Source organism: Carcharhinus amblyrhynchos, chromosome 8 (genome assembly GCF_965287045.1).
Source record: "Carcharhinus amblyrhynchos chromosome 8, sCarAmb.v2.hapA, whole genome shotgun sequence".
Classification (NCBI taxonomy): Eukaryota; Metazoa; Chordata; class Chondrichthyes; order Carcharhiniformes; family Carcharhinidae; genus Carcharhinus; species Carcharhinus amblyrhynchos.
Window position 1 is genome coordinate 102,720,828 of NC_137331.1, and position 22,540 is coordinate 102,743,367.

Genomic DNA, 22,540 nt, shown 5'->3' on the forward strand with positions numbered 1-22,540 from the left:
CGGGTTGATGGGTTTTTGATAAGAGAGGGGATTAAGGGTTATGGGGAGAGGGCGGGAATGTGGAACTGAGCCATGACAGATCAGCCATGATCTTATTGAATGGCGGGGCAGGCTCGAAGGGCTAGATGGCCTACTCCTGCTCCTATTTCTTCTGTTCTTATGTTATCTGAGGCCTTGACACACACCTCTGATCTTGCATGGGTGGTTGCCCTCTAACAGGCAGTTCGAGCCATCAAGAGGTAGCTAGGTCCATAGCTGTTTATTATGCAGGTAGAGAATTGGGAATGACTAAAGGGTTGATGTTGACCTGCAAACGCGGTCGCAATATAATACTGCAAGGAACGCATAAGATCCCCGAATATTGGTATATGTGTAACCAACACTCAAACCTGACAGCCATTACATGGAAGCCATTGAAAGGTGCACCAACTAAGATCTGCACCAGTGAGGTTCAATGCTAAAACTTATATGGACCACTCTACAGTGCAGGCACATCAGGTGAATAAATCAGACTGCAACATCTATACTCCTGAGACCTTGCGATGTGATTCTCTGACACAAGTCTCAGATCTGCATTGTCTAACCAGCATTTGATGCCTTTCTCTTGTCCCTGATGTGCACAGCAAGGTGGTGTACTGTAATGCGATGATGCAAGAAAACATAACCTTGCAGCTCACAATGCGAAATACGTGAGAAGGGTGGCCTCTGCTACACTTTTATGACTTCAGAACATTTCATCAGGTAGGGGGGCCACTGACTATTATAGAATCAGTGCAGAAGGAGGTCATTTGGCCAATCGAGTCTGCACTGACCACAATCCCAGCCTTACCCTATTCCCGTCACCCCACATATTTAACCTGCTAATCCCCCTGACACTAGGGTCAGTTTAGCATGCCCAGTCACACCTAACCTGCACATCTCTGGACTGTGGGAGGAAGTCGGAACACCAGGAGGAAATCCATGCAGTCACAGAGAGAATGTGCAAACTCTACCCAGTGACCTGAGGCCGGAATTGAACCTGGATCCCTGACGCTGTGAGGCAGCAGTGCCATCGTGCTGCCCTAACTGAAGAGTTCAGAAAAACGAAGTGCAAAAACAAATGTGTGTAGTATATACTATAAATTGTAAACATCCATACCAACCCTCCACATCTGAAAATTTTTTACTTTTTTCTTACCATGACTGGGTGTTTCCCCAACATCTGCAGTACAGGTATAGATAGCCTGCTGACTGCCACTCCCTGTTGTCTGTGATGGTGGCCTGGGGGGGGCCGTCCTCTGCAGGGTTGAGGCCTGAAGGGCCGCAGCCTGCTTTACATCTCCTGCTGTGGGGCAGTGCACCTTCCTTGGCCACTTTAACCTGCCCCCATCACCATGAGAAATGTTTAGGTTAACGTTGAAAGCTCCCTTCCTCCCCTAAAGTCTTACCCTGTTACGATGGATTTGCCCTCCCTCATCCTGCTCCCCACTGCGGTCCCCCGTCAATCTGTGAGCATCCCCACCAACTCCACTCAGCAATGCTTCACGCCACATTATTGGACCTCCCACACAATCAGCTCCTTCTGTCCCATTTAACCTTCACCATATCCTTCTGCCATGGCTACCTTGAGTTTGGACCCAGGAGTCTATCATAGACTCAAATGACTCCTCCTTGTGAACCCTTTCAGACTTTTCATCGCCACCATATGCCTCAGTACCTGCACCTCACCGCTCCCACACCCATCCGCAACCCATGGCCCTTCCCATCCTCATGCTCCATTCCAGCTAACATTGAGTGACCCCTCTGATTCCCTCGTTCCTCTGCATCTCCAGCCTCCCCTCCCCCTTCTAAGCCTGAAAAGGCACCAATCTCTTTATTCTGCTGCTTCCTGACATTTACTCCAGCCTCCCTGACACCTCTAACCAATCTCCCAACCGACACTCGCCAGTCAACAGGACCATCTATCTGCAACTGGAGGGTCCGATTCTTGAGCTAAGCTTCTGGATGAATTCCCCATCTTTGGTGAAGTTTCAGGATATCTTATCACTGGGTGAAGTTTCAGGATGAATTTCTGATCCTTGAGTGACGTTTCGTGATGAAATTCCCATCTCTGGGTCAAGTTTCAGGATAAATTTCAGATCCCTGGGTCGCGTTGCTTTTCCAAGAACAACAACCTCCTGGACGCCGCTGTACAGAGAAGCTCTACGTTGTTGATGCTCCACCCAATGCTGCAAGTGGCGTTCCAGGGTTGCTGGGAGACTCCATCTTGTCCTTATCTCTGCGAGCTTCCCAAGACTCTTGCACGCCAAATTAGTCCAGACAGTTTCCCACCTTCGGCACATATGACTGAGTGGTTGGAGGGAAGCTGGAGGGGTGGGCGGGTTGGTATTCTAGTCTGTCTACATCTGCATCTCATTAGCAAAATGCAGATCAGTTTCACACCTGTCTTTGGCAGGAATCGTGACCCGCTATAAAGGGCGGTAGCAGATGATCCCATCATTAATTCATGTCAGCTTTTTGGATCCTCCACCACATTCTCCCCTCTCGTCTGCCATTAACCATTAGGGAACATGGGAATATCCCACTGGTTTAAGAACAGGAGATCTGACGTAAACATACTGACCAGCAAGGATCAGACTGTATAAAAGCACCAAACCTGCACACAAGGGCTAGAATTCTCCGGCTGTTCACCCCGGCGAAATTTTCCGGTCCTGCCAGCAGCACAGCCCCGCCCGTGGGTTTCCCGGCGGCATGGGGTAACATCAATAGGAACTTTCATTGACAGCGGTGGGACCAGAAAATCCCGCTGCTGGCAAACAATGTGCCACCTACCGCTGCCAGGAAACACACGGCAGGGAGGCTGAAAAATCTCACTCAAGATATTGAAATTGATTATATTTACCTGAAATTGAGGGGGTTTTAGAAAAACGATAATATACACAGTGCATAGACAGAAGGGGATAAAAAAAGATTGTCCTGTGAAGAATTGAATTCCCCTACATTACAACTCCAACCTTCCAAGCTCTAACTGCTCCCTAGATTCTGCAGATCTCCCACTGGACTTATCGTCCATGTCATAAGATATAGGAGCAGAATTAGGTCATTCGACCCATCGAGTCTGCTCCGCCATTCTATCATGACTGATATGCTCCTCATCCCAGTTTTCCTGCCTTCTCCCCACAACCTTTCAACCCATTACCAATTAAAAATCTAACTCCTCCTTAAATTTACTCACTGTCTCAGCACCCATCGCATTTTGGGGTAGCGAATTCCATGTATTCGCAATCATTTGGGAGAAGTAGTTTTTCCTCAACTCTGTTTCATATTTGCTACCCCTTATCCTAAGACAATGACCTCTTGTCCTGGAATGCCTCATAAGAGGAAGCGTCTACCTTATCCATACCTCAATTTGATCTCCCCTCATTCTTCTAAATTCCAGAGAATATAGGCCGAAATCTCTTTGTACTACAAACCCCTCATTTCAGAACCTATCAAACTAGAAAGCAAGTCATCCTCAATCCCAAGGCACTGCCTAAGAAGAATGCTCTTATCCTTACAAAACTCGAGTACTGTTGCAGACAATCCACTGGAATTTAAGTGGAAAAGTAGAGGTGGATGCATTTTTAATACTCAGGGAAGATAGTAAAACACAGCACAGTGGAATGATAGTAAAAGATAGCACGTAGTAAAAGACAGCACAGTGAAGATAGTAAAAGACAGCACAGTGGTTCAGGGAAGATAGTAAAAGACAGCACAGTCAAACCCAGGACCTCACAGCGCTAGGGTCCTGTGTTTGATTCCCGGCTTGGGTAATTGTCTGTGTAGTGTCTGCACATTCTTCGTGGGTTTCCTCCAGGCGCTTTGGTTTCCTCTCACGGTCCCAAGCTGCAGATTGGCCACGTGCTGGAGTGTAGTGACTAGGCAATTTTCACAGTAACTTCATTGCAGTGTTAATGTAAGCCTACTTGTGACACTAACAAATAAACTTTAAAAATACAAGACAATAACGATTTATCCGCTCCTGCAGCAGAAACGTTTGATGCAGACTTGCTGGATAATTCAATACTTTTAATGAATGAGCTACCTCAAAAGATTCTTACTGCAAGGCATCTTTATCACATCTGCTTAATCTCGCTTTTGCAAGTTTTCTCTGATTATTCATGCAGGAAGTAATCATGTCAGATGACCTGATTTGTGTGATCAAAGTGACAATTTTTTTTAAACAGGTCAACTTCAAAGAACTTGTGTCTCTGATCTCCTTCAGAAATCACTCCCGCTATTTGAATGTGACATTTGTAAAATGCAGTAAAGAAAGCCATGCTATTTTTAAACAGGGTTTATGCTAATTTTTGGTTCAATCGATTGTTTTGGCTTTTTTGTTCTTTGTTTTCCCCCTCTGCTCGCTTTCCTAACAGTCCTGCCTTGTGCTGATGTGCAGTTTTGACAGCCCTGCCTACCCTCCCACAGTGATGGCTCCTCATCCATTGTCCTGTCTGTCGGGAATGAGGTGGGGCTATTTGGAAGAGTGTACAAAGGGCAATCCAGCAAAAGTCGTTAAAAGAGATTGGGTAGGGTGCAGCATGAGAGTACAAACCTCCTTGTTTGACTGTCTTGTATGAATATCCCCGGACAATTATTTTGTGTCAGTGGCAGTGAAGACGAAGGTTAGGCCTCGTCAGCAGGACGTGGTGTAACCACAGCTTAGTTAGACAATGGCCTACTTGCATCTGGGCATTTCTTTCTATTCATTCATGCGACATGGCTGTCACTGGCTGGCCTGCATTTATTGCCCATCCTTAGTTGCCCTTTGGAGGGCAGTTGAGAGTCAACCACATTGCTGTGGCTCTGGAGTTACATGTAGCTGACTTCAGACCAGGTAAGAACATCAGTGAACCAGATGGGTTTTTCCGACAATCGACAATGGTTTCATGCTCATCTTAATTCCATATTCTTTTATTGAATTCAAATTCCACCATCTGCCGTGGCGGGATTCGAACCCCGGGTCCCCAGAACATTAGCTGAGTTTCTGGATTAGTCGTCTGGAGATAATACCACTAGGCCATCGCCTCTCCATCATACATTTCAATAAGGATCCTAAAATAGTGATCAGGAGTTGAACCTCATTAAACATTTATCAAGTCCATTGCCCAAGGGCTGGAAGTTTGGACAATCTCACAAATTGACCTCTCTCCTGCTACTCTATGCCTTATTAGCAGGTGCAATTTAATAAGTTGACTTGCACCAGATCAGTTTCTCTTGGTACTGCAAGGGGTGGATTACTTGGACTGTTTGCAGGATGCCCTATGAGGCAGGCATGAATAAGCCTGTGGAAAATATTCAATCAAATCAGGTTAGCAGGGAAGGACAAGCAATCATCATTTGGAGTAAAAATCATAAGCACTTCTATGATCTCATTAAATGGCAGATGACTCAGGACAGGATTGAGGGGCAGAAAATTGGAGCTTTAAGGTAGAGGAAAAATAATTTTCCCTTCTGCTCCCAGTGGTGCAGTACTTCTCTTCATGACGGAATAACACAATCGTTCTCAGATGCATTCTCGTTTTATACCATTCCCCAATTCACCAGGGCTCAATTAAATTAGATTTGTTACTTTCCTTTATACCAGCATCCATCACCCACCTCCCACAAGATGGAAATCTTCACGCTGGCAATCTTTGAGTTCAGAAGAAAGCATTTCCTCCAACTTTCTAAATTAAATCAAGGCGGCCAGCTTAGAAATATAAACCACTCTGCAGTACTGCAGTCACAGAAAAATAATAGAGACATTTTAAATGAGTGAAGCCTCATGGTTTGGAACAAACTTCTGATGGTAGGTCTGCAGCTGTTACAGTTTCATGGAATCACAGAATCCCTATATTGCAGAAGTGGCCATTCAGCCCACTGAGTCTGCACTAACTTTCTGACAGAGTATCTTACACAGGTCATTTTCCCACCCTGTCTCTGTAACCCCACAAATTTACCATGACTAATCCATCTCACCTACACATCTTGGGACACTAAGGGATAATTTGACATGGCCAATCCACTAAACCTGCCATCTTTGGCCCATTAACTGGCGATCAAACAGGATCCCTGAGTGAAGTAGCTGCAAGTTTAAACTCTCTGCAGAGCAAAATTATTGCAAAAGACAGAGGAAGACATGTCAAGTCTATAAAAGCAATCCCAGCCATTGCAAAAACACAGTTACAGGAAACAACAAAATGGTGGCAGCCCACTATATTCTTCAGTAGCAGGATTCACGCTGGGTGCCTTGGCCTCCATACATCTCCCTGGCTAAGTTTTTAGCGTCATCAACGCTAGACCGGGAATCTGCATGGAGCTGATTATCTAGTGGAAATTTGCATTTCCATATGATCAGTGGACCTAGGGTGGTTTTCTCCAGGCCTGCTAACACCTCCCTCCCCCGCCGGGAATGATTTACGCCAGCAGCATTTACAACTGCTCCCCACTAACAGCGAAGAGGCATCCCACCCTGCTGAAGGGAACAGAGGCCATTCAGCCTCCCCCGAGAGGTAAGGGGCAAGGGCCCTCTGGGCAATGCCAGACTGCACCTTGGCATTGCCCTGGGGTTAAACTGGCACTGCCCACTGGGCACCTTGGCAATGCCCTTGGGCACCAGGCAGCTCATGGGGCTGGGGCCTACTGGCACAATTGGTGGTGGGGGGTGAAGGGGGGGGTGGGGGACCGGCTGCCACTCTGCAAAACGACTGGTGGGAGAGGGAGTGAATGAGATATACTGGGGCTGGCATCAGGATGGGGTGGGTCTGGACTGTCAAACAGGGAGGGGATTGGAGGCCAATGATCAGGAGATCAGCGATGGTTGCCTCAGCACTGTGCTGCCGGCCTCTTGGGCACGAATAGGCCCCACCCACTTCCACTTTTCAAAGTGAATCCGGCTGAGGCACTCTGCAGTCCAAGTGTCAGAGATTCATTCTGGTAAGTACGCTAAAGACTGGCAGGAATTACTCCCATTTTCCTGCCCTTTGGGCATTTGAATTTTTTTGGGAGAATCCTGGCCAATATCTTTTTAAAAACAAACCATTTATTTATTTAGTCTTTCCTGAAGTGTGAGCATCATTGGCTATAATCACACCTCCCTAATTATCTTTGAGAAGTTAACAGTCTGTCATCTTTATGAACTGCTGCAGTTTATGTGTGTTGGTACACCCACAGCGCTGTTAGGATGGGAGTTCCAGGATTTAGTCTGAGTGGCAGTGAAGGAACAGCAATTTAGTTTCAAGTCAGGACGCTGTGTGGCTTGAAGGAACTGTTCCACGTGTCTGCCCTTGTCCCTCTCGATGGCGGAGATTACAGGCTCGGAACATACTGACAAAGGAGCCACACTGATTCGTACGGCTGCCTCACAGCACCAGAGACACAGGTTCGATTGCCGGCTTGGGTCACTATCCGTCTGCATGGGTTTTCTCCAGGTGCTCCGGTTTCCTCTCATGTGCTGATTAGGTGTATTAGCTATGCTAATCCTCCCTCAGTGTACCCAAACAGGGTGGAGAGTAGCAACCAGGGGATTTTCACAGTAACTTACAATGTAAACCTACTTGTGACACTAATAAGTAAACTTGCAAACTTTAACCTAATGAAAAGTTATCACGCTACACGGGTTACCTATTATATAATTTCAACAGATTTTAAAAACCTGTAAATTCAGAGTCCCAACAAGTTGAGACATTCCCGATCCAAGCTGATAAGACAGGGCTCTCAACTCCTGTCTTGGGCTTGATCTACATGATCCAAGCTGATTGGAGTAGGTATGGCTCCTCCTCCAAGACTTGATCTCATTTGCATCTTAACCAAAAGGCCCAGATGCCGCTTTTAAAAATTGCTTCATGTGAAGCTAAAATGTAATCTAATGACTTCAACCAAGTACAGCATGTCAATACTACACTTGATCTTAGCCAAAAGGCCGAGAAGCGATTCAGTAAATTAAAGAATTCCGCTCTCAGCCTTGAGCAGTGTTTGAGGAGAGTACTCTATCATGAACTTGTCTACCGGAAAATGTAGTTTCCTACTGGCAATACATAGCTATTCTACAACCACCTTGTATGCAGTGGTGCGGAGATTCTGCTCGATCTTGCTCTGCCTGTTCCACTTGCATCAGCATAACCGATACAAAAAGATGGTGATCTTTCAAGAACAAACTGCATTCAGCGCAATGAATTTTCACAATCATTTGTATAAGTTTTATAAACATTTTGCTGGAAACAGGCCGTAACCTCACCATTGGAAGTTCCCATTAACTGCACTTCCCTGCAGGACTTTGATCCAGTTCCAAAAATTACGTTGGAGTTACTGGACATACGGACACTAGTTGGCGCTTTCTTCAAGATTTTAAATGTTTTCCTTTAACTTTCTTCTCAACTTAAAAAGAAACTCATGGCTCTATCGTGAGCTAATGGGAATGTCAATTCTGACTCTGATGAAAGGTTCTTCGGTACCATGGCATGGTGCCAGAAATCTGATTAGAGGGATTCACGATTGGAATTGGCAGGACAAATGGGTACAAATTTGGGAGATGACAACAGATTCAAGGACCCAGCAGAGGACATGGAGATTGGAGATGGGACACCACTTTCTTAGATTCTGGAGGGCGACAGAAGGGAATGTTTAAGGGTCAATATTTTGAAGAAAGGATTAATCATGAGAGACTTGTAGGGAAAAGAGAGTTGTGAGGGAAGGGAAGTTGGCAAATTTAATCAGGGTAGGGTTGAGAGAGCAATACATTGGTCTCTTGCACGGTATAAGCTGACATGGCGGTTAGCACTGCTGCCTCACAGCGCCAGGGACCCAGGTTCGATTCCTGGTTTGGGTCATTGTCTGTGTCGAGTTTCCACATTCTCCCTGTGTCTGCATGGGTTTCCTCCCACAGTCAGAAGATGTGCAGGTTGGGTGGATTGGCCATGATAAATTGTCTCCGTGTGTCAGGGGGACTAGCTTGCGTAAATGCATGGGGTTATGGGGATAGGGCCTGGATGGGATTATAGTCAGTGCAGACTCGATGGGTCGAATGGCCTCTTTCTGCACTGTCGGGATTCTATGATTCTATGACAAAAGATTAGGCAGGAGATGGAAAAGTATTTGAAGAAAGGTCTGCATTAGGAGCTGGGATAGTGATAACTAATAGGCAGAATATTTCCTATTGAGCTAGGTGAAGGGAGGAAGGTGGCAGTTACAGCTGAATGAATTATCTCAACCTTTATGATAAAGAATCCTTGACTTCCTTGTCCTTATTGTTGGAGGTGAGGGTAAAGAAGGCTCAGCGGTAGATTTAATAACACTTGTGATGCAGAGGAGCCAGGCGTTACCTTTGATATGAGACTGAATTGTGAACAGTGATAGTTTAGCAATGAAGAACAATGCGTATTGCCCAGCCAGATGTACTAGTGCATGGTTAAATCAGTTGGCTGCCATAGGTTTTCGGATCCTTGCACTTCAGGAAGTGAAGGTGAAGGGTATACACCAGAGGATGTCTCGGGTGAGACAGAGCAATGATTTCAATGGCAGTGAAGATGGTGCATAGGCGCAGTCAAGAAGGTGGACCTCCAGAAAACACCCTCCATCTTCATATGAATGCAAGTGTCCAGGTGAGGGCAGCAGCACAGCGATGCTGATTGGCTGTTTCAGCTAAGATTTTTGCATAGGCACAGTCACTGCTACCAGAAGGTGGTTTGTGGAGGAGCTGTTGTAAAGGGACAGTTAAACCCCAAATACTACTTCAGTGTTTCCCTCCCTACCTCCTCTGCTAATCAAAAAAAAGTCACTGGATGACCACAAGCAGAGGCAAGGTGAGTTGAGATTCTTTCATCCTTTTACCTTTATAAGGGTAGTATGGCATTTAGGGCAGTGATATGCTCCTCCTGCCAGATGTGTGAAATTAGGGAGCAATCTAGTCTCCCTGACAACCTTGTCTGCAGGAAGTGTGTCCAGTTGCAGCTTCCCCACAGAGTGTACTGTTTGATTGGAGCAGCAGATGGACATACTGCAGATCGTACAGGTGGCAGAGAATGTAATAGACACTAGTTACAGGGAGGTTGTCACTTCACTGTTTCAGTCAGCTAGATGGGTGACTGCCAGGAGAGGCAGGCAGGTAAATAGGAGTCTCCTGTGGCTATTCCTCTTTCAAATTGGAATACTGTTTTGGATACTGTTGAGGGAGATGGCCTGTCAGGGGAAGATACCAGCAGCAGCCAGGCCTGTGTGGCACTATACCTGATTCTGCTGTAGAGCAGGGTTGGGCAAACAGCAAGTGAGCAGTAGTAATAAGGGATTCGCTAGTTAGAGGCACACACAGGCGGTTCTGTGGCTGCAATCGAAACTCCGGGATGGTGTGTTGCCTCCCTGGTGCCAGGGTCAAGGATGTCTCTCAGCAATTGCAGGACATTCTTAAGGGGGAGGGTGAGTACCCAGAAGTCATTGTACATATTGGTACCAATGACATAGGTAGGAAAAATGATGAGGTCTTGAAGTGTGAATATAGAGAGTTAGGCAGAAGGCTAAAGTACAGGACCTCAAAGCTAGTAATTTCTGGATTACTACCGGTGCCATGTGCTAGTGAGAATAGGAATAGGAAGATTAGGCAGACAAACGCATGGCTTGAGAGCTGGTGCAGGGAACAGGGATTTAGATTTTTGGATCGTTAGGATCTCTTCTGGGGAAGAGCTGACTTGTTCAAGAGGGACCAATATCCTGGCGAGGAGATTTGCTAGAGCCACTTGGGAGGGTTTGAACAAGCTTGACGGGGAGGTGGTACCCAATGCTGTGGGGAGACAGAAAAGGAAGTTGAGGACAGCATAGAAGTTAAAGAAAGCACATTAAATAGTAAAGGCAGTGTCAGTATTCCTAGTATTGGACAAATCAGGCAAAAACAAGACAGAGAGCAAGTGAAGTCCAGATTAAACTGCATTTATTTCAATGCAAGAGGCCTGACGGGCAAGGCTGATGAACTCAGGATATGGATGGGTACATGAGACTGGGATATTGTAGCAATTACTGAAACATGGCTAAGGGAGGGACAGGACTGGCAGCTCATTGTTCCAGGGTACAGATGTTATCAGAAAGATAGAACAGGAGGTAAGAGAGAGGAGGGGAAGTTTTACTTTTGATTATGTCAGTACTGAGAGGAGATATATCAGAGGGTTCGCCCACTGAATCTATATGGGGTGAACTGAAAAATAAGAAGGGGGGAAATTATTTGATATGGTTGTATTATAGGCTCCCATATAGTCGGTGGGAAATTGAGCAGCAAATATCTAAGGAGATTACAAATAGCTTCAAGAAAAATAGAGTGGTAAAATAGGGAATTTTAACGTTCCCAACATTGAGTGGGACAGCCATAATATTAGAGGGTTGGAGGGAGAGAAATTTGTTGAGTATATTCAGGAGGAATTTCTCATTCAGGATGTGGATAGTCCAACTAGAGATGGGCAAAACTTGACCTCCTCTTGGGAAATAAGGAAGGGCAGGTAACAGAAGTATTCGTGAGGGATCACTTTAGGACCAGTGACCATAATTCCATTCGTTTTAAGATAGCTATGGAGAATGATAGGTCTGACCCAAAAGTTAAAATTCTAAATTGGGGCAATGCCAATTTTGATGGTATCAGGCAGGAACTTTCAACAGTTAATTGGAGGAGTCTGTGGGAAGGCAAAGAGACATCTGGTAATTGGGAGGCTTTCAAAAGTGTGTTAACCAGGGTTCAGTGTAAGCACATTCCTCTTAGAATGAAGAGTAAGGCTGGTAGAAGTAGGGAACCCTGGATTACTCGGGATATTGAGGTCCTGGTCAAGAAGAAGGAGGAGTCACATGACATGCATAGGCAGCTGAGATCAAGCAAATCCCTTGAAGAGTATAGGGGGTGTAGGAGTACAGTTAAGAGAGAAATCAGGAGGGCAAAAAAGGGGACATGAGATTGTTTTGGCAGATAAGGCAAAGGAAAATCCAAAGAGCTTCTACAAATATATGAAGGCCAAAAGAGTAATTCGGGAGAGAATAGGACCTCTTAAGGATTAACAAGGAGAGGAGATGGTGCTGGAATTCTTAAAGCACATCAATGTTGATAAATCCCCCAGACCTGATGAAGTGTATCCCAGGACATTGTGAGAGGCTAGGAGGAAATTGTAGGTCCCCTAGCAAAAATATTTGAATCGTCGGTAGTCACAGGTGAGGTGCCTGAAGATTGGAGGATGACAAATGTGCCTTTGTTTAAGGACAGCTGCAGGGAAAAGCCCAGGAACTACAGGCCAGTAAGCCTCACATCTGTGGTGGGTAAGCTTTTAGAAGGTATTTTGAGTGGCAGGATCTACAGGCATTTTCAGACACAAGAACTGATTCGGGATAGTCAGGATGGTTTTGTGAATGGAAAAATCACAAATTTGATTGAGTTTTTTGACGGGGTAACCAAGAAGATACATGAGGCCAGTGCAGTTGATGTTGTCTACATGAACTTTAACAAGGCCTTTGACAAGGTACTACATGGTAAGTTGTTGCATAAAGTTAAATCTCACGGGATCCAGGGGGAGGTAGCCAAATGGATACAAAATTGGCTTGATGACAGAAGACGGAGGGTGGTTGTAGAAGGTTGTTTTTCAAACTGGAGGCCTGTGACCAGTGGTGTGCCTCAGGGATCGGTGCTGGGTCCATTGTTATTTATCATTTATATTAATGATTTGGATAAGAATTTAGTCAGCATGGTTAGTAAGTTTGTAGATGACAACAAGATTGGTGGCATAGTGGACAGTCAACATTCTGCTCCTGTTGTCCAAATTCTGCTCCTATATTTTATGGTCTTATATTGAGTGTCTTTAAGACAGAGATAGATAGGTTAATAAGGAGATCAAGGGTTATGATGAAAAGGCAGGAGAATGGGGATGAGAAAAGTATCATCCTTGATTGAATGACAGAGCAGACTTCATTGGCCAAGTGGCCTAATTCTGCTCCTTTGTCTTATGGTCTTACGGAAGGTTACCTCTGATTGCAACGGGATCTTGATCAATTGGGCCTGTAGACTGATGAATGGCAGATGGAGTGTAATTTAGATAAATGTGAGGTGATGCATTTTGGTCGATCGAACCAGGGCAGGAATTACTCAGTTAATGGTGGGGCATTGAGGAGAGTTATAGAACAAAGAGATCGAGGGGTACAGGTTCATAGCTCCTTGAAAGTGGAGTCACAGGTGGACAGAGTGGTGAAGAAGGCATTCAGCATGTTTGGTTTCATTGATCAGAACACTGAATACAGGAGTTGGAACGTCTTGTTGAAGTTGTACAATACATTGGTAAAGCCACACTTGGAATACTATGTACAGTCTGGTCACCCTTTTATGGAAAGACATTATTGAGCTCGGAAGAGTGCAGAAAAGATTTACTAGGTTGCTCCCTGGACTTGATGGTTTGAGCTATAAAGAGAGGCTGGATAGACTGGAACTTTTTTCTCTGGCATGTAGGAGACTTAGGGGTGACCTTGTAGAGTCTATAAATAATGAGGGACATAGATCAGCTAGATAGTCAATATTGTTTCCCAAAGGAAGGGGAGTTTAAAACTAAAGGGCGTAGGTTTAAGGTGAGAGGGAAGAGGTACAAAACAGCAGTTTGCACTCACAGAGGTGATGAGTGTCTGGAACAAGCTGCCAGAGGTAGTAGCAGAGGCGGGTACAATTTTGTCTTTTAAAAAGTGTTTTGACAGTTACACAGGTAAGATGGGTATAGAAGGATAATGGGCCAAATGTGGGCAATTGCGACTAGCTTATGGGTTAAACAAAGGGGTGGCATGGACAAGTTGGGCCGAAGGGCCTGTTTTCATGCTGTAAACCTCTATGACTCTATGACAGAGGGTGTGATTAACAGACCAGCAGATGCAGAAATGACATGCTGAATTGTGGTCCAAAGGATAGATGGGTGGGATTTAATAAATATAAATAACTTCAAGGAAAATTTTCTTCCAGGTTCAAACAATGCAGGAAGAAAGGTTGGGAAGCAGAAAGGGAATACAGACAATGCAATATCATTTCGCGTAGGGTTCAGAAAGAAAGTGAAACTGGGTGCACAGCAACTTTGAAAATGAGGTCAGTAGAGCAGGTTGGTATCATGGGCAAGGTGATCTCAGAGAGCGCATGAAAGGATACAAAAAAGAAATGTGAGATAGACAGGAGCAAATATGTCAAGGTACTGACCTCCGTTTTCTTACACAGTGTCCAAGTCATCAATCAACACCAACCACAGTAAAGCAGGACAACTGGTCATTGATTTCATTCCTGCTCGTGGGATCTTACTGTGCACTCACTCCAGTTCAGAGTAATTAATTTTCAAGGGAGCATTTTGACATATTTTTGAGTTATGTCGAAGGGCCCTTTTTTAAATAAAATTGAACAGTTGATCAGTGATCCTTATGGTTAAACAAAAGAGAAGTGGACACTTGGGGATGATTATCAGTTACTAACAGCCATAAGAAAGACACTACAACGACAACATGCAGATTAAAAGATTTGCAAAACATCAATTAGGAACAGATTGCCAGTGGAGACAATGTGTAATCTTAACAGAACCAAAAAACACTTCCAACTAGCACTTAATTGCGTCTTTGAACAATACGCTTGCAGGTGTTATGGCAACTGTTTAAACAACCGTACAGAACATGTGTCTCTGCGCACACTCACTTCTTGTCAAAGCTTCCGTGTACAATGGGCCAGGATTCACTTCTTAGGAAACATTGGTGAGAGTTTTAGTAAGGTAGACTGCTGCGCACTCCTATCCTTTGGTGGAATTCACAGGACAATTAACTGCATGACTGCATGCCTGTGCAATATCAAAGAGAGGGTGAATGTAAAGGCAGCACGACTATTGTATCGATCCTGCGCCAAAGTAATTTTTGCCATTTTTGGAGCTGGCATAATGTTCGAAATAATGAACAAAATCAGTCACATCACACCTTGCTGAAATTTCTGCACCATAATAATAACAAACATCAGAGATGCACCATGAATATAGCAAGAAGTTTGCAGCACATTTAGATCCAATAATGTTGATGCCTTATTGTAGTTGCAAGGGGTTGCACGGCGGCACAGTGGTTAGCACTGCTGCCACACAGGCTAGGGACCCAGGTTCAATTTCCGGCTTGGGTCACTGTCTGTGTGGAGTTTGTGTTGCACAGTCATTCAGTCATGCAGTTAATTGTCCTGTGAATTCCACCAAAGGATTGGAGTGTGCAGCAGTCTACCTTACTGAAGCTCTCACCAATACTTCTTATGATGTGGAGATGCCAGCATTGGACTGGGGTGGGCACAGTAAGGAAGTCTCACAGCACCAGGTTAAAGTCCAACAGGTTTATATGGTAGCACGAGCTTTTGCAGCACTGCTGCTTCATCGGGTGAAAACTCACCTGATGAAGGGGCAGTGCTCCAAAAGCTTGTGCTACCAAATAAACCTATTGGACGTTAACCTGGTGCTGTGAGACATTTTACAATATTTCCTGTGACAGATTTGTTTCTGTGTGGGCGTCCTCCGGGTGTTCCGGTTTCCTCCCATAGTCCAAAGATGGGAGGAAAGATTAGGTGCATTGGCCATGCTGGATTCTGCCTCAGTGTATCCAAGCAGGCGCTGGAGTGTGGCGACTTGGGGATTTTCATAGCAACTTCATTGCAATGTGAAAGTAAACCTACCTGTAATGAATAAATAAACTTTAAGGAGGTTTAGTGGCGATTGTGCAGATATACTGTCACTGGATTAATAATCAGAAAACCTAGGATAGTGTTCACGGGTTCAAATTCCACCATGGCAGATGATGAAATGTGAATTCAATAAAAATCTGGAATCAAAAGTGTAATGACGTCCAGGAAACCATCTTCAATTGTCTAAAAACCCATCAGGTTCACGAATATCCTTTCAGAAAGGAAATCTGCCATCCTTACCTGGTCTGGCCTACATGTGACTCCAGAACAGTGTGAATGACTTTTTTAAAATGCCTTCAGGGATGGGTAACAAATGCAGGCCCAGCCAGGGACAACCACATTCAGAAATAACAAAACAAGGAATCTTTGCTTGTGAAGTATCTAATATAAAAGCCTTCTTTGGCAGCATATCCCAAACAGCCGATCTTTAACATCCAATGTTCCATTCCGGAAAACCAATTGAAGAAAGATATAACTGGAGCCAATCTATACACACTTCCATAAGCACTTATTTACATTACCTGATTACAAGCAAACATCGCAAACCTTACAACCATAGTTTAAGTCATTATCTGTTTCTAACAGCATGTCAATCCCCATTTAGTGCTCACTGCCTATCTACAGTTGAGCACAATTAATATGCAATTATCATCCAGAAGGCAAGGGTAGCAGATGTGGGAACACCAACATCCTCCAAGTTTCCCTCCAAGGCATGTATCTTCCTGACTTGGAACGTAGTTGACATTCCATCATTGTCACTGGGTCAAAAACCTAGACCTCCTTACCTAACAACATATAGACCTACCTACACTATTCAGAATATAGCAGTTTAAAAAACAGCTCTGCAATGAATGCAGTCCTTCCCTGCAATGCCCACACTCAATGAATGAACAACAAATAAAGTCTTAATAGATATTTCTATCAAGTAAATGTTTAAAAATGACAGCCTGTTGATAAGCAAAGCTTTTATTAAAAAACAATTGCCAAGAACTTCCATTTGCTGTGAATTAATGACAGTCTTATCCAGTGATGCGCAACCTTGACTCGTGAGTAGGCTGTATGATCCTCCTTTTCAGGGGGCAGCAAAGTTGAACTTGGTGATGTGCACTTAACAAAGATTCATGAATAAGATTGAATACATGTATTCCACATGATATATTTTATAATGAGCTGCAGAAAAATATTAAATTGTTCATTTATTAATAGAACTGTCATCAACTTCAAGTGGGAGAAATATTTACACTCACCTTACATTTATTACAATTTGCACTGTGCTTAACAAAGTAAGGGCCAGCTGCAATGAAACATTTTATTAAGTACATAGAAATGTGCTTCTGGTATTTATTTTACTTTTATTTATTCATATTTATTTACATTTATTTATTTGCATTGATAACCCCTACTGCTGTTAATAACCTTCACAACTGCTGTCATAAACGCTAAGAAGAAAACCTTACCATGGATGACCAGGAAAATTGAGTCAAGGCAAAAAGAAAAAGGATGCATACATGAGGTCTAAGCAACTAAAAACAGATGAAGCACTTGAAGAATATAGGGAAAACAGAAAAGAACTCAAACAGGGACTTAGGAGGGCAAAAAGGGAGTCACAAAATGTCCTTGGCTGATAGGATTAAGGAAAATCCCAAGGCATTTTGTACATATATTAGGAACAGGAGGGTAGCTAGAGAAAGAATTGGTCCACTCATGGACAAAGAAGGGAGATTATCTAAAGAACCAAAGGAAGTGGGTGAGATCTTAATGGGTACTTTGCATTGGTATTCACAAAGGAGAGGGATATGTTGATTGATGGTGTCTTGGAGGGATATATAAACCCTCTAGAGCAAGATCATTACAAGGAAGTGTTAGGTGTATTAAAAAGCATTAAGGTAGACAAATCCCCTGGGCCAGATCACATCTATCCCAGATTACTGAGGGAGATAAAAGATGAAATTGCTGGACCTTGAACAGAAATCTTTACTTTCCTCATTGGCTACAGATGAGGTCCTAGAGGATTGGAGGGTAGCCAACATTGCCCCATTATTTAAGAAGGATAGCAAGGATAACCCAGGTAATTATAGGCCAGTGTGGTTGACATCAGTGATTGTAAAATTGTTGGAAAAGATTCTTAGGGATAGGATCTATACACATTTGGAACCAAATGGTCTTATTTGCGACAGACATGATTTTGTATGAGGGAGGTCATGTCTCACTAATTTGAGGAGGTGACAAAAATGATTGAAGAGGGAAGGGCCATGGATGTTGTCTGCATGGACTTTAGTTAAGCATTTGACAAGGTCTCTCATGGCTGGCTGGTGCAAAAGGTTAAATCACATGGGATCAAGGGCCCCCACGTTACCAGAACGATGTGGAGGCTTTGGAGGGAATTCAGACAAGGTTTACCAGGATGCTGCGTGGTATAGAGGGTACAAGTTATGAGGAGAGATTGTATAAACTGGAAAGATGGAGGCTCGGGGGCGACCTGATGGAAGTTTATAAAATTACGAGGAGCATAGATAAGGTGAACAGTTGGAAGCTTTTTCCCAGGGCAAAAATCACAATTACAAGAGGCAAGGTGGGGGAGGGGGGGTGAGGAAGGTTCAGTAGAAGTGTGCAGGGGAAGTTTTTTACACAGGTTGTGGTCTGGAATGCTCTGCCTAGTGAGCTGGCTGAGGCAGACACATTAGCGACATTTATGACTTACCTGGATAGACACATGAATAGGTGGGGAATAGAGAGATATAAGCGTTTGGTCTAGATAGGATAACGTGATCAGTGCTGGCTTTGTGGACCAAAGAGCCTGCTCCGGTGCTGCACTGTTCTTTGCTCTTACAGTTAGCAATAAATTGTGAAAGTATTTAAGATAAATGAGAAAAACAAATAAAATAATCAGCTACCAATCACTCTGCTCTCAGTCTTGCTCCTTCTCACATTCCTTTATCTCCAATCACCATTCTCGCTCTTTATCGCACCATTTTACCCCCAGGATCCACTCTTGGTCTTGGCCTCACTCTTTTCCTTTTGGGGGTGAAAGGGGGGTGGGGGGGGGGGCACCCTTTCACCCCCAATCTCCATTCTCGCTCTTTCCCGCGCCGTTTTGCCTCCAATCTCCACTCTCGCTCTTTCCTGCGCCCTTTTACCTCCATTCTCCACTCTCGCTCTTTCCCGCGCCGTTTTACTTCCAATCTCCACTCTCGCTCTTTCCCGCGCTGTTTTACTTCCAATCTCCACTCTCGCTCTTTCCCGCGCTGTTTTACTTCCATTCTCCACTCTTGCTCTTTCCCGCGCTGTTTTACTTCCATTCTCCACTCTTGCTCTTTCCCGCGCCGTTTTACTTCCAATCTCCACTCTTGCTCTTTCCCGCGCTGTTTTTCTTCCATTCTCCACTCTTGCTCTTTCCCGGACCCTTTTACCTCCAATCCCCATTCTCACTTTTTCCCGCACCCTTTTATCTCCAATCTCCATTCTTGACCTCACTCTTTTAATTTACTTTCATAATGAGTTATAGAAAATGCTTAATCATTTACATATAAATAGAACCATCAACTTCAAATGGTGAAAGCAAGAGAAATATTTATGCTTTGATTGGACACAGAGGGAGTGCATAGGTTTCACAGTCAATGTTGTTGTGTGTTACCAGCTGGCAGCTCACTTCAAGTGCCCTTGTTTTACGTGTTTCATTTTAGTCATATAAGTTGGAAAGGTTGGAGAAAAACTACATGGATGGAAGTCAGCAGAAAGTGGCAACAATACGCATGGGCAAAGGTTTACAAAATGTCCCATGGGCCACACACGGTCCCTGAGCTGTAGGTTGTCCACCACTAGCCTAGACTGAGAATTTCCATGGCTAGTTAGCTCATATGACATTGGTCAGAGGCCAACATTGTGACAGGGATAGGAGGTTGTTTCTAGTGTTTAGCTGAATGGAGTTATGGCTCATTCAGAACTAGTTGTTGGGCAAGCTTTAGTTCATGTGTCCAAATTAGATAACTTCACATTTCTCCACACTAAACATCACCTGTCGCAGCTTTGTCCACTCACTTAAACTATCAATACTTCTTTGCAACTTTCTCCTCATCATAGTGCATGAGGCATTAATAATAAAATAAAAAGAGAGAGAGTGAGAGGGAGAGCATGAGAAAGAGAGGCAATTATTTCTTTGATTAGGGGAAGCAGTGTTACAGTGGAATTATAACGGGACTAACCAGGGATCCAGAGTAATGCTTTAGGGATCCAGGTTCGAATCCCACCATGGCAGATGATGAAAATTGTATTCAATAAAAAACTGGAATTAAAAGACTAATGATGACCATGAAACCATTGTTGATTCTTGTGAAAAAAAAATCCATCTGTTTCATTAATGCCCTTTGGGGAATGAAATCTGCCATCCTTACCTGATCTGGCCTAGATGCAATTCTAGAGCAACTCTCAAATGTCCTCTGAAATGGAAAGAAGTTAGGGATGGGCAATAAATACTGGCCCAGCCAGCGATGCCCACATCCCATCAAAATTAATTTTGAAAAATTGATTTCCTTCGACTTGCAGCTGAAATATTTACGCACCTACATGTACTGAAGCTTTAAGCAATTACATTCAGCAAAAAAGATCAATTAATCTGTTAATTTGACTATTTGTTTATTTGATAGACTCAAAAGAGTATAAAACTAAATGGTCTTAGTCAAGAGTAAAAAAAAGTGACAATCCCCCCCCAACTAAGATAGGTGCAAAGAAAGTAGCAAGAGCTGCAAAAATGGATACAAGGGAAATCAATACTAACATTAAAGGATTGTGCATGTATGTCCAGAAAAATTATCGCTAAGGCTAGCTCTGACTCCTTAATGATAGTTGCATGCATTACTCTAATTAAAAGTGGAGAAGTGGCAGACTTGTTGATGGATTATTGAGAATTAATTGTCATGGTGAAGGAAGACGATGAAGTACCAGTGAAATAACAAAGAATAACAAAGTCAAGGGGCTTATTTTTCAACTTCCTGGGATTTGGTATCAAGATAAAAGGGGGGCGGTTTAGAACGGAGTTGAGGAGGAACTTCTTCACTCAAAGGGTGGTGAATCTCTGGAATTCTCTGCCCGTTGAAGTGGTGGAGGCTGCCTCGCTAAATATTTTTAAGACGCGGGTTGATGGGTTTTTGATAAGAGAGGGGATTAAGGGTTATGGGGAGAAAGCAGGAAAGTGGAACTGAGCAGCGACAGATCAGCCATGATCTTGTTGAATGGCGGGGCAGGCTCGAAGGGCTAGATGGCCTACTCCTGCTCCTATTTCTTATGTTCTTATGTTCTTATAAATGGAACAAAGAAGCAAGCCAAAAATTGGCACATTTCCTGAACTTGATGGTTTGTAACCCAAGGTGTGAAAAAATGTAAGTGAAGAAATAGCAGATGTTTCAGACATGATCATTCACAAATTCACTAATTCCGAAATTGTCTCCTTGGATGAGAAAATTGTCAAAGTCAATCAAGTATTAAACAAGAGTGTGGGAGAGAGAAGCCAAGAAATCATAGGTCTATTAGTGTAACACTTATTGCGGTGAAGTAAAGGAATCTGTCATTAGATGTAGAGGCTAGAATTTTACCGCCGCTCCCACCATGGGGTTTGGAGCGGGAGAGAGGCGGACAATGGAAAGATGTACTGACCTCAGGAGGGATTGTATGGTTTCAGGACTAGCAAGGCTGTAAAATCCCACTCAGAGTGACTGAACATTTCGTCAAAAATTAACTGATCAGAGAAACAAAATGGGTTTGTAAACGGTAAATGAAAATAGCCTCATCAATTCTTTTGAGAAGGTCACTAACATGGAGAATAACAAAATGTGGGGCAGCACAGTGGTATAATGGTTAGTACTACTGCCTCACAGCACCAAGGACCAAGATTCAATTCCGGCCTTGGGTGACTGTGGAGTTTGCATGTTCTCCCTGTCTCTGCCCGGGTTTCCTCCGGGTGCTCCACTTTCCTTCCATAGTCCAAAGATGTGCAAGTTAGCTGGATTGGCCACGCTAAATTGCCCCTTAGTGTCCCAAGATGTTTAGGTGAGGGCATTAGTGAGGTAAATATATGGTGTTACGGGGATAGGGCCTAGGTAAGATGTTCTGTCTGAAGGTCGGTGCAGAGTTGATGAGCTGAATGGCCTCCTTCTGCTCTATCAGGATTTCTATGATTTAAATGGATTTACAGGTACATCAGTAAGGCTCCATGTAAAAAGTCATTAGCAAAAACAGTAATTGGATGATCTGGGAAGTGATTTAGTATAGAAGTACAGAATCCCTACAGTGCAGAAGGAGGCCATTCAGCCCATCAAATCTGCACTGACCATAATCCACCCAGGCCCTATTCCCGTATGCAATCCCACATATCTACCCTGCTAATCCCCCTGATACTAGGGTCAATTTAACACGGCCAATCAACCTAACCCGCTCATCTTTGGACTGTGGGAGGAAACGGAGCACCCGGAGGAAACACTTGCAAACACAGGGAGGATGTGCAAAGTCCACACAGACAGTGACCCAAAGCCGGAATTGAACCGGGTCCCTAGCACTGTGAGGCAGCAGTGCTAATCACTGTGGCACCATGCCGCCCAGAAGGTAACAAACTCCCCTGATTTAGTTAAGGTTCAGGAGACAAGAGGTGTACAAGTCATGGGCATGTATTCCACTTGGCAGTCTGTGACTAGAAGTGATTCCAGTGATTTGCATTAGGCTTTTCATCCACTTACCAATGGTTTGGTTTTCCGCACTCCTAGAAGCACCCGAAGGAAACCCAAGCACCTATGTTCACTAACAACACTGTGTTAGGTCACATAATAGGTGATTCAGCTGACAAACGGGAGTTGCAAAGAGCATTTGATAGATTAA

The 22,540-nt window shown here is 44.0% G+C and overlaps 1 protein-coding gene and 1 pseudogene across 3 annotated transcripts in view; both read right to left on the reverse strand.

Moving 5' to 3' along the window:
• The window catches only part of fam135b (family with sequence similarity 135 member B), a 401,595-nt gene that overhangs the window by 120,146 nt on the left and 258,909 nt on the right, over nt 1-22,540 (reverse strand). The gene's annotated exons all lie outside the window — the stretch shown is intronic.
• On the reverse strand, nt 7,766-7,933 carry LOC145347167 (U2 spliceosomal RNA; annotated as a pseudogene).